The 15,833-nt window shown below is 36.3% G+C and overlaps 1 pseudogene; it reads left to right on the top strand.

The window, feature by feature from the left end:
* The first annotated feature begins 10,990 nt into the window (after window positions 1–10,990).
* On the top strand, window positions 10,991–11,332 carry LOC131743325 (ferritin heavy chain pseudogene; annotated as a pseudogene).
* Window positions 11,333–15,833: the final 4,501 nt, after the last annotated feature.

Raw genomic sequence — 15,833 nt, 5'->3', positions numbered from 1 at the left:
AGAAGCTGAACTTCTATTTAGGCTTCCTAGAAATTAAACAGAAATTCTTGAGCTTAAAACACCTAATTAACATTATTCCAGTGTAGTTTAGCTGTGGTAACCACACTCATGCTACCCCTGATGGATAACTATTGCCAACTGGCCTCTACATTGCTAGATCCTATTATTCTCATGACATCAGGACTCCAATGTCTAGTGTATTATCACATTCAGTCAACTCTGGTATACAAAGAGTTTTTCAGGATTAGGGAGCCACTCCTCAAAACTGTTGGTCTTAATGTTTGGTAATGGAAGGCCCTGCTGGGAGGTATTTTTAGGGGCAGCTGAGCAATGTGCACTCAATAGATCCACTTCAGCATTCCCTTGTTCCCATATTCCTAACTCTTCAGACTATTCACTTCAACATCACAAGGAAATTCCAGCATTTTCATGTTATTAATTAATGTCATCATTGAGTCTGCCTTTGAATAGCTCATCTAGTAGATTACTATTACTTCCTATTAATCAAATCGTACTTTAGAACTCAAATGCTGAGTCCCCCCCTTTTCAATGTATTTGACCAAATCAAGTTTTTATGATGTCTGCCTTGGTCTATCACACTAGAATCACTTCTACATATGCTTCCAGTCAGTCTCATGCCAATACGAATTATAAAAATCTCATACATCTTTCAATGTCAAGGCAATTTTTCCCTGGATCAGGGCTTATACTTCCTTATCAGGGCTTTATGGGGTTTGACTCTCATTAGGGACTTGAAGACAATGAAAGGCAGCGTAAGCGTATCTAAAGATAACTGGCCTCAGTTTGTTAGGATAATGCCCTGCATGTAGCCATTAAAATATTTGTATGAAGAGATCAGATTCCTGCCTAGGTCTGGGGGGCAAAGGAAATTCAGAAAAATCTGGAGCTTCAAGTTTTTAAAACTCATTTACATCTTCCCCAAATCCCAGTCCATTTTCTAAGGGTCTTACTTCTTCCCCACCTGTGTAAAGTAGGGACTTTAGCATAAATTGCTTAAAGAAATAGTATACTTAATTGGTTCTGCAATCCTGCAAGGTTTACAGACTTGCTTCTCAGCTTTAGGCTCTTGTCCTATTATTATAGGAGCTGAGGGACCCCTTCAAAGCTTCTGGAAATATCTCTGGTTTCTATGCATATTCTTAATTGTATATTGATAACTCCTAAATTTTCTTTCTCTGTGTTTGTGCTCTAGAAATGTGTAAAGAATCAAGTGATTCTTCATAATCATTCTAGTTGCCATAGTAACTAAATATCACAACAACTTGTTCTCTAAATATTATGCCTTCTATACCTATAATTCACCTCAAGTTACCACCAGTGATAATTTGAGTAATTTTGAGTCCTCTTATAGTATGGATTAATCCTGTTTGCTCCAGTAATATGGCTTGAATACGTGTTTGCCTTCAGTATTTGAGCAATCCAACATGAGCTCATGTTTCCTGTGTAATTTCTAATATGAATTATTATATCAATCGCAATCACAACTAGGTAAATTCAATACAATCAAATAAGGATCATTACAAGGGATTAATATACAAAGGTGCGGATGGGGTGAGGTTAATCATGAGGCTCAATACACGAACCCAAAGCCAGCAGCGGTGGAGTCATTACTGCCAGCAAGTCTGAAGGAGCAAGGTGAAGGCGAGGTTACTAGAATTCAGAACAAGAGAGTGAAATCGGGTAAGCTACCTTGAGATGAGCAGTGATCTCTGCCCAAGGGACACAACAAATTCAAGTCAAACTCACAAGGGGAATTAGGGAAATAAATACTTGGACTTAACTGGAAGGCAAAGGGCACAGGAGCCCACAGATATAACTAATCATGGAGATCACCTTCTGAGGCAGAACACAAGAAGAAAAAAGGTGGATAATGAGTGGAGAAGGGCAAATGGAAGGTATTCTGCATGCCTTTATAATACTTTTATTCAAAATAAATATAGCCAGACCTGTCTACAAAATGACTGAGATCATGGGAAAAATTTTGGAAGGCTAGAGTTAATGGTACTTGAAATAAGAATGCATAATCAGGGCCTTCAGGGGCTTCAGGGGCTTCCCTGGTGGCGCAGTGGTTAAGAATCTGCCTGCCGATGCAGGGGACACAGGTTCAATCCCTGGTCCGGGAGGATCCCACATGCCACGGAGCAACAAAGCCCGTGCGCCACACCTACTTGAGCCTGCGCACCTAGAGCCCGTGCTCTGCAACAAGAGAAGCCACTGGAATGAGAAGCCGGCGCACCACAACAAAGAGCAGACCCCGCTCACCGCAACCAGAGAAAGCCCTCGTGCAGCAATGAAGACCCATCGCGGCCAAAAATAAATATAAATAAATTTATTAAAAAAGAATGCATAATCAGTATTCTTCACAGGCCCTATAGGGGTATCAATACAACACACACATATACCCCCCCCACACACACACACACGATGTTGTGAAAAGAGAGATTTTCAGCACTCCTTGACTAGGATCAGAACCCAGAGTTGCAACATTATTTGCTGTACCCAAGAGGCAGACCTTATTTCAACATTAAAGATAGGATCCCATTGTTTCTCTAAACCTATTTCCACAAGTCATTAATTGGTATCCATGGTCAATCTTTTTCAGAGGCAGAAGATGAAGCAAAGACATATTTTCCTTGAGAGTAATGAGAAATTTAGGGAAAGTGGGAAATGCTTAAGTCACATTCCTTCCATTTCTAGAGCTCCTACATCACCTTTCTATAAAGTATGATTCTCCTCTTACCCACACTCAAGACCCAACTCTTTTAGGCCATTATTCCCACTGTTTTGTGGCGACCAGCAACCACTTAAAATGCTGGCAATCATTTAAACCCTCAGACTTAGTCACACTCTTTAGGCTTAGTACTCTATATCCTTAATCACATCTCTAAATAGATGGAAATTTATCCACTCAAAATATTATATAGCCATGAGTTATTCATTTTTAACTCTTGATTAAGTTAAAAAATAATTGGTTCTGCTCTCAAGGCAGAAACAAATCATGTATTTGTCAATTCTGGGAATTGCTTATTAACTGACTTGAAATATTTGCTGAATACGGACATGGTGTCAGGCACTGTTGTTGTCAGTAATGATACAATGGTGACTAAATCAAAATCCCTGCCCTCATGGAGTGTCCCTTTTCATGGGTATCTGTATTCTGTTGAAATTCAAGAAAATCTGGTGTCAAAACAGATCCACATACTTTGTCTGCTGTGCTACCTCACATGAAGAAAGTATACAAAACAAGTAAGTAGGTAGGGGCATTGTGAATAATAGAGAAGAGGGGTCAATGGCATAATTGAGCTTCTGTACAAAGTACAGAAAAATTATAGAAACAACATAAAACAATGATAAATGATCTGAAAATTACAGTAAAATATTTTTAAAATATCCTATGTGTCCATACTCAGAAAGAAGTTAACATTTTGGTATATTCATTTTATTTTCTTTAATATCTAGATACATATCTATATATCTACATATACATATATAAGTAGACAGATATATATATAAGAGGCAGATAATGATAGCTAGAGTGATAGATACATAGATATCCAGCCATCTATATGTACAATACAAATAGTTATTGTTTTTTCCAATGTTTTTATCTATTACAAACTGTTCTGATTGATATACTTTCATATACACATTTACTTCCAGACTCAATTAACTCCTTAGACTAAATTCCTAAAATTGAAAATACATTGTCAATGTTACATATTGTAAAATTGCTTACCATAGTCGGATTTTGAGTTACTTATCCATTTATTTGGAAGGAATTGGCACTTTTATATTTTGGAGGTTTTTTTGCAATCAAGAAAAGTTTATATTTCAATTTGCTGACTCTTCTCATGTCTCATAGTATATATTTTTGAATTTTTTATATGTAATTCCTTATAATGCCCTGTTAAGATGTTTTCATAAATACTTTAATGATACTATTCTGAATATTTATCTTAACAAATTTGTATTAAATAGCATAGCAGGATGATTGTCTCATTATGTATGAAGCATCCATTTATCAACTAATGTGGATTCATTGCTTTATTTGACCTTAATCATTCATCTAGGGAGAGATGTATATAAATACACATAAAATATTTTACCAGCCATGTAAGTATACAAATTCATTTCAACAGGTAGAAAATAGATGTCAGGATATGAATAAAGGGTACAGAAACTGCCATATCAAAACTTCTTTCTCTGACCTTTACTTTCAAAATCAAACAGGAATAACTAAATTTTATTGCTCAATAGTGGATCTTTTACACAGAACCTTGAATATTGCTTGGTATGTATTACTGACCAACTTGGATCAGAGCTATATATTGAAAATGACTCTCCAATACACATTGCAGGTTTTTACAAATATAGATAATAGAGTTGTATTCAGAAGATGTGGGTTTAATACATGTGTGTGTACATGTGTGTGCATGTGTAAATGATATACAATTACACAGAAGTCTTCAATTGAAGCTACAGCCCTCATCATTTTCTAATTGTATGACCTTGGATGAACAATAATGCTTCTCAACCTTAACCATAAAATAATAACAATAAAGCATTCAAGACTGTAGTGAGAATAACAAAAGGGGATAATGGAAAAGAAAGTGGTTTACAAAATTCAAATTAATCTACTATCACTTGCTGTAATTATTACTATATCTCTGTTGTTTTAAATACTTTAAAAACTTTAGCCAGGGAATCATCCCAAAGGTGTCAAGGGATACATTTTTTAGGAACAAAGGACCTTTGGAAAGGTAATAAGACTCTTCTGTAGGAAGTTTCCAGCAGTGCTAGAAGATAATATCCATCTAATATTCAGAAGAGTCATACATCCTGACAGAGAACAGCAAAATGAATGAGTTTGCTAATGAGCATTAATTAACCTGTTTGGGTGTAAAATTTGGTTTAAGTTGGTGGATCTACCACATGCTGACAGACTGAATTTTAACACTAACTGATTTTTCTAATTTAATTAATTAAAGTTTAAATGTCTCAGCATTTATTTGGTTATATGTATACAGATTCAGTAACTAGCTACAACCCTAAAAGTTTTCAGGGAAAAGATGTTTTATTGTTGCTTTAGTTATTGTTAATATACATTATAACAGCACTTTTTATTTTTTCAACTTATAGGAAATACCAAAAAATTGAATTCAAATAATTCCTGGAGAATGACAGTTGTCTGTAATTCCATCCTTACGAAGATAAATTGTATCAGTCTTTTAATACATGTTTCAGACGTTTTTATACAGAAGACAAACACCTTTGGTACAAAATGGATCATTCGCTCAGCTTTGTGAGTTTTTTAAATTATGAAAAATACACTTAATGAATTCAGTCCATTTGAACTGTAGTATTCCTCACGCTGAGTTTTGCTGATTGCATATATGAGGCAGTTCAACATGCTTCTTCTTCCTCTGTATTTCTGGCAAATTGGCACCCGCATCCAGAGACTAGATTGGTCTTATGTTTTGTTTCCTTGGCAAGACTCAAACTGTGACCATAGGTTGCATTATGGTAGGACTGTGATAGGCAAATGATATCTGGTTGTCTTCAATTTGTGATGTTAAGAGCCATTGATGCTTAATATCTATATTGATAATATTAATTTATATCTGTTTAATCTATCTACTTTGGTGATATTCTAATTCTATAATTGCTTTTTGGTTTGTTAGTTGTTATGCTACTATAAAAAGATAATTCCTTTCATTTACTATCTCATTACTCAATCCATTGCAACCGTTGTCCTAATTAAAGCTCAAAATGTCACCTCCAATGTGACTAAAGAGACTAATAGAAGCCTCTTAATTTTGGCTCCTGTGTCCCATCAATATGTCCCTAGATGTCAGTGAAACATTCCTTGAGATATGATATAAAAAGATGTTCCAGTATCATCTTGTATGTTTCCTCCCAACTATTGGAAGGAAACCAACGTTGGAACCAACCATTTTTTAAGACTTCTGCTATTGACTAGTGAAAAATGGCATTTCAAGACTACAGTCTGGGTGTTCAGATGCTCACTGCTACTGGATGGGTAATTGTTCCTGGCCTTTGCCTTATGTATTGAGGTGCTCCTATGTTGGGTGCATAAATATTTACAATTGATATATCTTTTTCTTGGATTGATCCCTTGATCATTATTTAGTACCCTTCCTTGTCTCTTATAATAGTCTTTATTTTAAAGTCTAGCTTGTCTGATATGAGTATTGCTACTCCAGCTTTCTTCTGATTTCCTTTTGCATGGAATATCTTTTTCCATCCCCTCACTTTCAGTCAGTATTTGTCCCTAGATCTGAACTGGGTCTCTTGTAGACAGCATATATTTGGGTCTTGTTTTTGTATCCATTCAGCCAGTCTGTGTCTTTTGGTTGGAGCATTTAATTTGCGTACACTTAAGGTAATTATTGATACGTATGTTCCTACTCCCATTTTCTTAATTGTTTTGGGTTTGTTTTTGTAGGTCTTTTTCTTCTTTTGTTTTTCCCACCTAAGGAAGTTCCTTTAGCATTTGTTGTAAAGCTGGTTTGGTGGTGCTGAATTCTCTTAGCTTTTGCTTGTCTGTAAAGCTTTTGATTTTGCTGTCAAATCTGAATGATATCCTTGCTGCGTAGAGTAATGTTGGTTGTTGGTTTTTCCCTTTCATCACTTTAAACATATCCTGCTACTCCTTTCTGGCCTGCAGAGTTTCTGCTGAAAAATCCACTGATAACCTTATGGAGATTCCCTTGTGTGTTATTTGTTGCTTTTCCCTTGCTGCTTTTAATATTTTTTCTTTGTATTCAGTTTTTTTCATTTGATTACTATTTATCTCAGCATGCTTCTCCTTGGGTTTGCCCTGTATGGGACTCACTGAGCTTCCTGGTCTTGGGTGACTATTTCCTTCCCCGTGTTATGGAAGTTTTCAACTACAATCTCCAAATATTTTCTGAGACCCTTTCTCTTTCTCTTCTTCTGGGATGCCTATAATTCGAATGTTGGTGTATTTAATGTTGTCCCAGAGGTCTCTGAGACTGTCCTCATTTCTTTTCATTCTTTTTTCTTTATCGTGTTCTGCAGCAGTTATTTCCACCATTCTATCTTCCAGCTCACTTATCCGTTCTTCTGCCTCAGTTATTCTGCTATTGATACCTTCTAGTGTATATTTCATTGCAGTTATTATGTTGTTCATCACTGTTTGTTCTTTGGTTCTTCTAGGTTCTTGTTAAACATTTCTTGTATCTTCTCAATCTGTGCCTCCATTGTATTTCCAACATCTTGGATCATCTTTACTATCATTACTCTGAATCCTTTTTCAGGTAGTTTGCCTATTTCCTCTTCATTTATTTGGTCTGGTGAGGTTTACCTTGCTCCTTCATCTGCAACATATTTCTCTGTCATCTCATTTTATATAACTTACTGTGTTTGTGGTCTCCTTTCTGCAGGCTGCAGGGTTGTAGTTCCTCTTGCTTCCTGTGTCTGCCCCCTGGTGGGTGAAGCTGTTCCAGGGGCTTGTGTAGGCTTCCTGGTGGGAGGGACTGGTGCCTGTGCTCTGGTGGGTGGAGCTAGGTCTTTTCCCTCTGAAGGGCAGGGCTGCAACAGGTGGTGTTTTTTAGGGTGTCTGTGAGCTTAGTACAACTTTAGGCAGCCTATCTGCTGATGAGAAGGGCTGTGTTCCTATCTTGCTGGTTGTTTGGCATGAGGCCTCCAATACTGGAGCCAGATCATTGGTTTATTATAAAAGAATATAAGTCAGGAACAGCCAGATAGGAGAGATGCATAGGGCAAGGCATGGGGAAAGGTTGAGGAGCTCCCATGCCCTCTACAGGCACACTCTCCCAGCACCTCTAATAGTCTGTACCTTTTAATTCCCTACCCCTACATTTTGCCTCCTCCCTTCCCTCTCCCCACTGGTAACCACTAATTTGTTCTCTATACCTAGAGAATATAACTCTTAATATCATTTTTCTTCAGATTGAAAAACTCCCTTCAGGACAAGTGTGGGTATGGTGACAAAAAATATTTTAGATTATTTTATCAGAAAATATATTTATTTCATTTTCATTATTGAAGGATATTTTACTAGATGTAGAATTCTGAGATGAGTTTTTTTGGGTTTTTTTTCCTTTCAGTACTTTATTTTTATTTTATTTTATTTTTATTTTTTTTGTGGTACACAGGCCTCTCACTGTTGTGGCCTCTCCCGTTGCAGAGCACAGGCTCTGGACACACAGGCTCAGTGGCTATGGCTCACGGGCCCAGCCGCTCTGCAGCATGTGGGATCTTCCTGGACCGGGGCACGAACTCGTGTCCCCTGCATCGGCAGGTGGATTCTCAACCACTGCGCCACCAGGGAAGCCCCTTTTCAGTACTTTAAAGAGTTTTTCGCATTGTCTTGTAGGCTGCTTGGTTTTCAATTAGTACTTGCAGTCATTGGAAGATTATTTTTCTGAAATAATGTCATTTTCTTTTTTCTGCTTGCTTTCAAGATTTTCTCTTTATCACTGTTTTCAAGAGTTTCTCTATTATGTGCCTAGCTTTAATTCTCATTAAATTTGTCCTCTCTGGTGGTCAATTAGCTTTTGAAATCCGTACAGTGATATATGTCACCAAATTTTGACTTTTAGCCGTTATTTCAAACCTCCTTTCCTAATTCATAAGAGAAATACATGTCATAATTCATTCAACTTTTTGCCACTATACCTGAAACCAGGATCAACTTTTATCTCCTTTTTAATCCTGGATTCCATGTTATTCTGTGTTGGAATTTTTATATTATGTTAGTTTTCCCCCACCTCTCTCTCTCTCTCTCTCTCTCTTTCTAACTTTCTCCTCTATCTTTAGATGTTTGAAAATTGCCTGCTATATTGGAGGCATCATATATTCATCAAATAGTTTAATCTCTTTTACTTTTACTCCCTTAATTTTCATCCTTAAAATTAGTGTTGTAACTTGATCAAGTTTTTTGTCCAATATTTTTCATTAAAAATAACTTCATCTAGCATCTAATTTTAAACTATTTAAACTTAAAATACAGCATATTTTTATATATATATACACACATACATATGCAACACATATTTTAAGTCTATAGCTTGGTGATTTATTGCAAATTGTATAAGCATATGTAACTATTACTTTAATGGAGAAATAAAATATTAACTATATTCTAAAAACACCTTTTATGCCACTTCACAATTGCTGCTGCTTGTGGTAAATTAATAAGAAATACAGTTTTTTTTCTTCTTCCATTAAATGTCTCCTTTCTTTTCATTTGGGAGGTATCTATCATTACCTTGACTAAATGTAATATGGTAGAAATAAAGTTGGTGTCAGCTTCTGGGCCCAGGATATAAGAGAGCTGTAGCTTGTACTTCCTATCTTTACGAAGACTTATTCTTGCAAGCCTGCTGCCATGTCAAAAGTTTGAATATCCTGAGGCAAGAATACTATGAGAAATAAAAACCATGTAAAAAGCCCCTGGAGAATGTGACATAATGGGAGTGAGGATTGGTCAAGGAAAACTGAGTGAAGGAGGAATCATCTGGAAAGTAGATTTTCCAACCATAGCCAACCCTGCTGAGATCAGAGTTGAACTCAAGTCACTCCTGAACTCCTGACCCAAAAAGTTATGAGAAAAATAAGAAGACCCTTAGAGTCACCATATTTACTATGTAGCAACAGATAACTGGAAGAGACAACAGATAACTGAAACACTATTGGTCCTTATTTCTCACTATCCTGAATTCTAGCATCATAGCTTAATCTGGTCTGTTTTTGACCTTTATATAATTGAACTATACAAATATGTTTGTGGGTATGGTTTATTTCACTCAGTTAAGCTATGATGTGTGTGTGTGTGTAGGAGTTTTTCTCCTTTTTCATTGTATACAATGAAACATATGAATACACATACACATTGTATGAATATATAAAATATAGCATGAATTTTCCTGTAGTGAACATTTCAGTTATTCCACATTTTGGATTAAGAATAACACTTCAATAAAAGAGGTGGGAGCATGACCCTTTGGAACTCAGAGAAGGGGACACAGAAAGGCTTTTGTGCCTAGGAGCCCCATAGAGTCCAGCTTAGTTTCATAAATATGTTTATAAATGTCCTTTATTACAACTTATATGGATTTCTGTTGGTTATAAATAAGAGTGAAATTGCTAGGTCATAGAAATTTACATTTTCAATTCCAGTAAGCAACAATAAACATTTCTATAGACACTGTACCAATGTATACTCCCACCAGCAGTGTTTAAGAATGCCAGTTACTCAACATCTTTGCCAAAATTGAAGATTGTTAACTTTTTGAAATTGTATCTATTCCAGTGGGTATCACACTGTAACCAAATTGTTTTCCACTAACAAAAGAGAATGTTTACTTTTTTAAAAATTTGAGTATAATTGCTTTACAATGTTATGTTAGCTTCTGCTGTACAGTGAAGTGAATCAGCTATCTGTATACATATTTCCCCTCCCTCTTGGACCTAGAATGTTTACCCTTTTATATTTTCGTTGGCCACTCAGATATTATCTTTTTCAGAGTGATTGCTACAGCCTTTTGTCCTTTTCTATTTGTTCTCTGTCTTTTATGTAGGAATTCTTTTATAAAGGAATTATTTTTTAAATGTATTAGACATAAGCCTGATGTTGGTAATATGTGTTTCAAATATCTTCTCATTCTATAACTTATCTTTTCACTCTGTTAATGATATTTTTTGACTTAAAATTTTTCTTTATTTTAATATTGTAACCGAGCAGGACCCTGTGGGGTCCTCCTGGGCACCTTTCCGTGTCCCCATTTCTTATCTGCAGGATAAAGGCTTCAGCCTCCTAGACCTTCCTAAATACCAAAGAGCAGATTCAAGTTGTTGCTAATCAGGGAAGTTAGGAAACGCAGAAAGAAAGGGGGAACAATCAAGAACTTATAGCGCTCTTCACCAATCTTGTGAGGAGAGGGAACATGCTGAGAAACTGATGAAGCTGCAGAACCAACGGGGTGGCCGAATCTTCCTTCAGGATATCAAGAAACCAGACCGTGATGACTGGGCGAATGGGCTGAACGCAATGGAATGTGCTCTACACTTGGAAAACAGTGTGAATCAGTCACTACTGGAACTGCACAAACTGGCCACTGAGAAAAATGACCCCCATTTGTGTGACTTCATTGAGACTCATTATCTGACTGAGCAGGTGAAATCCATTAAAGAATTGGGTGACCATGTCACCAACTTGAGCATGATGGGGGCCCCCGAATCTGGCATGGCACAGTATCTCTTTGACAAGCACACCCTGGGAAATAGTGATAATGAGAGCTAAGCCTTAGGCTGGCTTCCCGTAGCCACAGGGGGGACTTCCCTGGTCACCAAGGCAGTGCATGCATGTTTGTGTTACCTTTACCTTTTCTGTAAGTTGTACCAAAACATCTACAAGTCCTTTCCTTAGTACCATTCCTTCAAATAAAGTAATTTGGTAACCCCTCCCCCCCAAAAAAAAACCTATGGTATAGCAATTAAGGCAGGATACTGGTTCTTTCTCAAGGGATATACATAACAATATCCTTGAGTTATTCTGCAGGAACTAGGGCCCCCTCCCAGGTGGAGGATGGCAACTTCAGGCTGAGCACAAGATTCCTGGAACACTGTCCTATTATATCACCACCAACCAATCAGAAGAAAGTCACATACCCTGCAGCCCTCACCCCAAATTTTGCCTATAAAACTTCCCCCCAAAACATGCGGCAGTTTGGATTTTTTTAGCACAAGCCACCCATTCTCTTTGCTTTGCCTTGCAATAAACCTTTCTCTGCTCCAAACTCCTACATTTCTGTTTGTATGGTCTCACTGTGAGTCCAGCACAGGAACTTTTGTTCGGTAACAATTTGTCAAACATTTTCAATTGTCTCATGTTCAGTATTTTTTTCATCCTCTTTTAGTATCTTTCTTAACATGAATATAATTACTATATCTTCACATATTATTGTCCACACATTCTATTTCTTTTTTGTTTCACATATAAATCTAAAGACCAGCTTAGTGGTTTTGTTTTTGTGGAAAAGCAAAAGGTCAATTTGTTCATGCTTTTCATATGGATATCAAACCCTTTCTTGAACCAGAACTCTTTATTGAAAGAATGAATCTAACTCTTCTGCAAGGCTAGCTTGTTTTAAATAATGTAGTTGTATGTACTTGGTTCTGCTTCAGGACTCTATTCTGTTTCATTTACCTATTTGTTGATCCTTGTGTCAATACCAGTTCTCTGAACTACTTTAACTTTAATATATGTCTTAAAATCCAACAGAGTACATTCAACAACTGTGTACTTTTTCAATACTGACTTGATTATATTTGTCTCTCATATTTCCATATTCTTTTTAGAACCAACTTGTATATCTTCAAAAAACACCTGCTGGGATTAGGATTGGGGTCACATCTTATTTATATATAAATATGGGGGAGGAATATCAACTTTATAATATGCATGCTACAAATCAACAAAGAGCATGTACATTGGCATTTAGTTAGGTATTCTTTACTTACTCTCAAAAGCTTAATATCTTACTGTGAAGAAGTATCACCCAGCTTTTATTTGATTTGTTTTTAATCATGTGCTGATTCTGATGTTACTCTAAATGCTATATTTTCAAACTTCACTTTTGAATGGTTTTATAGTTGCTTCATACAAAGAAAATTTGAATTTGCACAGTGGCCTTGCATCCCGTAGACTGACTAAGTTCCCTGAAATTCTAACAGTTTAATTGTAATCTTACTAAATTTACCGTTTTTAATTAGCAAGTAACAATCTCCAATCACTATTGATTGCTTCTACCACCCCAGTGGTCTAATGTATTTGTTTTTATCCCTGTGCCATCATTCCAGTTAAAACCACTTACATTTCAACTCATCTGCTGCAATAGCCTCTCCATACATATCCTACATTCTGTCCTATTCCCTCTAGTTATTCTGTAACATAGTAACTAGGGTTATTCTTTCAAATTTAAAATCTGAATATCTCATTCTCATTTAGCCATTTTAGTGGTATCTATTACTTTTTTTAAGCTTGGCATATTTTCTTTCTGGATTTTTCCCCACACAACCTCTCAGCCTATTACATGGATTATGATATCTTTGCCTTTCATGTCATGTGAGTAAGGCTGCCATAATATATATAAGATGTCCAGTTATATCTGAATTTGAGTTAAACACAAAATATTTTTCCTATATTATTTTCATGGGCCATGCTTGTAATTTTTAAGAAAGTATATTTTCTGTTTACCTAAATTTCACATGAAACTAGGCATCTTTTTCCCAACTAAATATGGCAATTCTACATACAAGGATTGTAATCTTATGATCCCCAGTAACAAACCACCCACTTTGGAAACAATAATTAGTTCAGGACTGTACCTGTGCCCTAAGATAGGACTTTGACTGCTCTGGAGATTTCCCTGGGTCTGTCTATTTAGTTTTTCTCTGTGATCTCTATCTGGTGGATGATATTAGCTTTGACTTACTTGTGGACATCTTTGTCTGTGACAGAAAATAAAACAGAAAAAGGTTGACCAGAGAGATGGAAATAGGGAGAGAACAAGAAAAAGACAGAGATTACTGATGGCTTCTCTCAGTCCCTGAATCCAGTTGTGGAAATAAAGACCAACAAAATGAGAACAGGCAAAGGTTATTTTTTAGACTGGGGAGACCAAGGAAGTCAGCCACCATCACCTGCATTTTGGTAGAGACTCAAAGGCAGGCAGATGAGAGGAGTGGGAAAACTTTTAGGAGAAAAAGAGGAAGCTTCAGGTTTGCCCAGATTGGAAGATGTTGGGAAGGGGAAGATGGAACTAAGCTAACTAGAAGCAATGTATCATTTTTGACTGGTTAGAGGTGCACATTTGCCTTTCTCTGATTGGTCCTAAATTGGAAGCAAGGACAAAAAATAGGGAAGCTGCCATTTATTCAGCAAGTCCTGGCTGTTTGGGGCTGATTTTTATAGGAGTTACTGTTTTGCTTCCTGGACTGTCAGTAGAGATTGCAATCTGGTTTCGCTGAAAGGCTGATTTATAGCAGCTGGCTTCCTGAGCTGGTTACTGTAGATAATGGGTTGGTTTCCTGGGTAGGTGGCTGCAGGTTATGGTCAAAGTTTTATTTTTATATATGGCCTCATTATTGTCCATGTGTATATTCAGTCTTTCACAGTCATGTGAAATGAATCATGAGTCATGAATCATAGATTTTCAGCAATGTGAATCAATAAATTGCTCTTTATGCCTAATCTAGTTTGAGGTATAGATAAGTCAGTTGCCTTAAGAAAAATTCTGACAAACATGAAAACTTTAGATGTTTTCTCCCCATTTTTCTTAAACTAAAAAGACAAATTATTAACCTGGCTTACAATACTCTAAATAATTGGCTTCTGTCTCCCTAGTCTATTGCAGCATCAATCTACTAGTAATTTACAGGCATTAAGCCACCATATTGGCTTTTTTTCAATTCCTGTAATGAATGGAGTATTTTCCTTACTTAGGGATTTGTCCTCACATTTCTTCTTCCTGGGTTGTTTTACACGCATCATCATTCCTGCCCCATTCATCACAATTATTTTAAAGTTAATACTTACACATTCTTGAGCTCTCAAAACAACTCTTCTTCAGAGGACTCTTTACTAACATTTAGATCCCTATTATACACTGTTTTATAAACCTGAACTTGTTTATTAAATACCACACCACAGTTGTAATCAATATATAAACTATTAAACATATTGTTAAATATCTATCTATTCTGCTGGAGTAAGGTAAACTTGACTTTTGGTTAACTGCTCTCCCTTCCAGATAATGTCCCCAAAGATGGTGATCAATATACGTTCACTGAATAAATGAAGATTTTCCACATATTTTTCGAAGTAAGTGGATAAAATTATGTCACAAAATGTTTATTTATTGCACCACTGCAAGTATAATTATAATTAAATGTAAATTAAATCAGACTAATAACTGTAAAACAAATATTTTCTAATATAATAGCTTATTAAAATTATGATACGAAAAGTTTTATTAGAAATATGAAAGAACACTTAACACAGAATTGAAGCATTTTCTGACTTTGGTTTCTCTATAATGAACATATAGTATTACTCTATAATACTATATAAATCATCCAAAGCTATGTCTATTTGTATACTGGTGTAACAAAGCTGCATATTCTGTTTTTCATATGTATATATTCAATTTTAAACTGAAACATCTCTTCAGATTATCAACTATGTTGAAATAACTTTCTAATCCCAGAATGGAGCTAATGCTGCCCAGGGTACCATATTTTAGCAAACCAAAAATTACATGACTTTCATTTCCCTGTAAATGCGCCACATGTCCAGAAACACTACATATCCAGTCAGCCATTCCCCAAACATCAAGCCAACTCTGGGCCTTCTCACTGCAAACAATGTTGAATATGTGGTCCCAGCCAATCAGATATTTCTATTTTTTTCTTCCTTGTTCTTTATTCTTTATCCTACAGAAGTGTCCTGCTCTCTGCCCATTTTGAAGTTCTCTGAAAGGAAACTGTCCATTTCATAAAGTGTTAAATAAACCTTGTCTGTACCACCGGAATTGTTTTCTCTCATCATTTTTAACAGTTTTTGGTGACAAGGCGAGGAATGGGATCTGTGTGCTAACAGTCTGTAAGACAAGGAGACACACAGGCGAGGTGCCCTCTGAGTTTACTCTTCCTCTCCTCATCATGGAGGGCACTGGGCAAGTCGCTCTCAAATTTGAGCTCCACTCCCTTGCATCCAACTCTCCGATTCAAACAAACTTTAT

This window comes from Kogia breviceps, chromosome 16, assembly GCF_026419965.1.
Source record: "Kogia breviceps isolate mKogBre1 chromosome 16, mKogBre1 haplotype 1, whole genome shotgun sequence".
Lineage (NCBI taxonomy): Eukaryota > Metazoa > Chordata > Mammalia > Artiodactyla > Physeteridae > Kogia > Kogia breviceps.
This window is presented reverse-complemented; position numbering and strand designations above follow the sequence as displayed.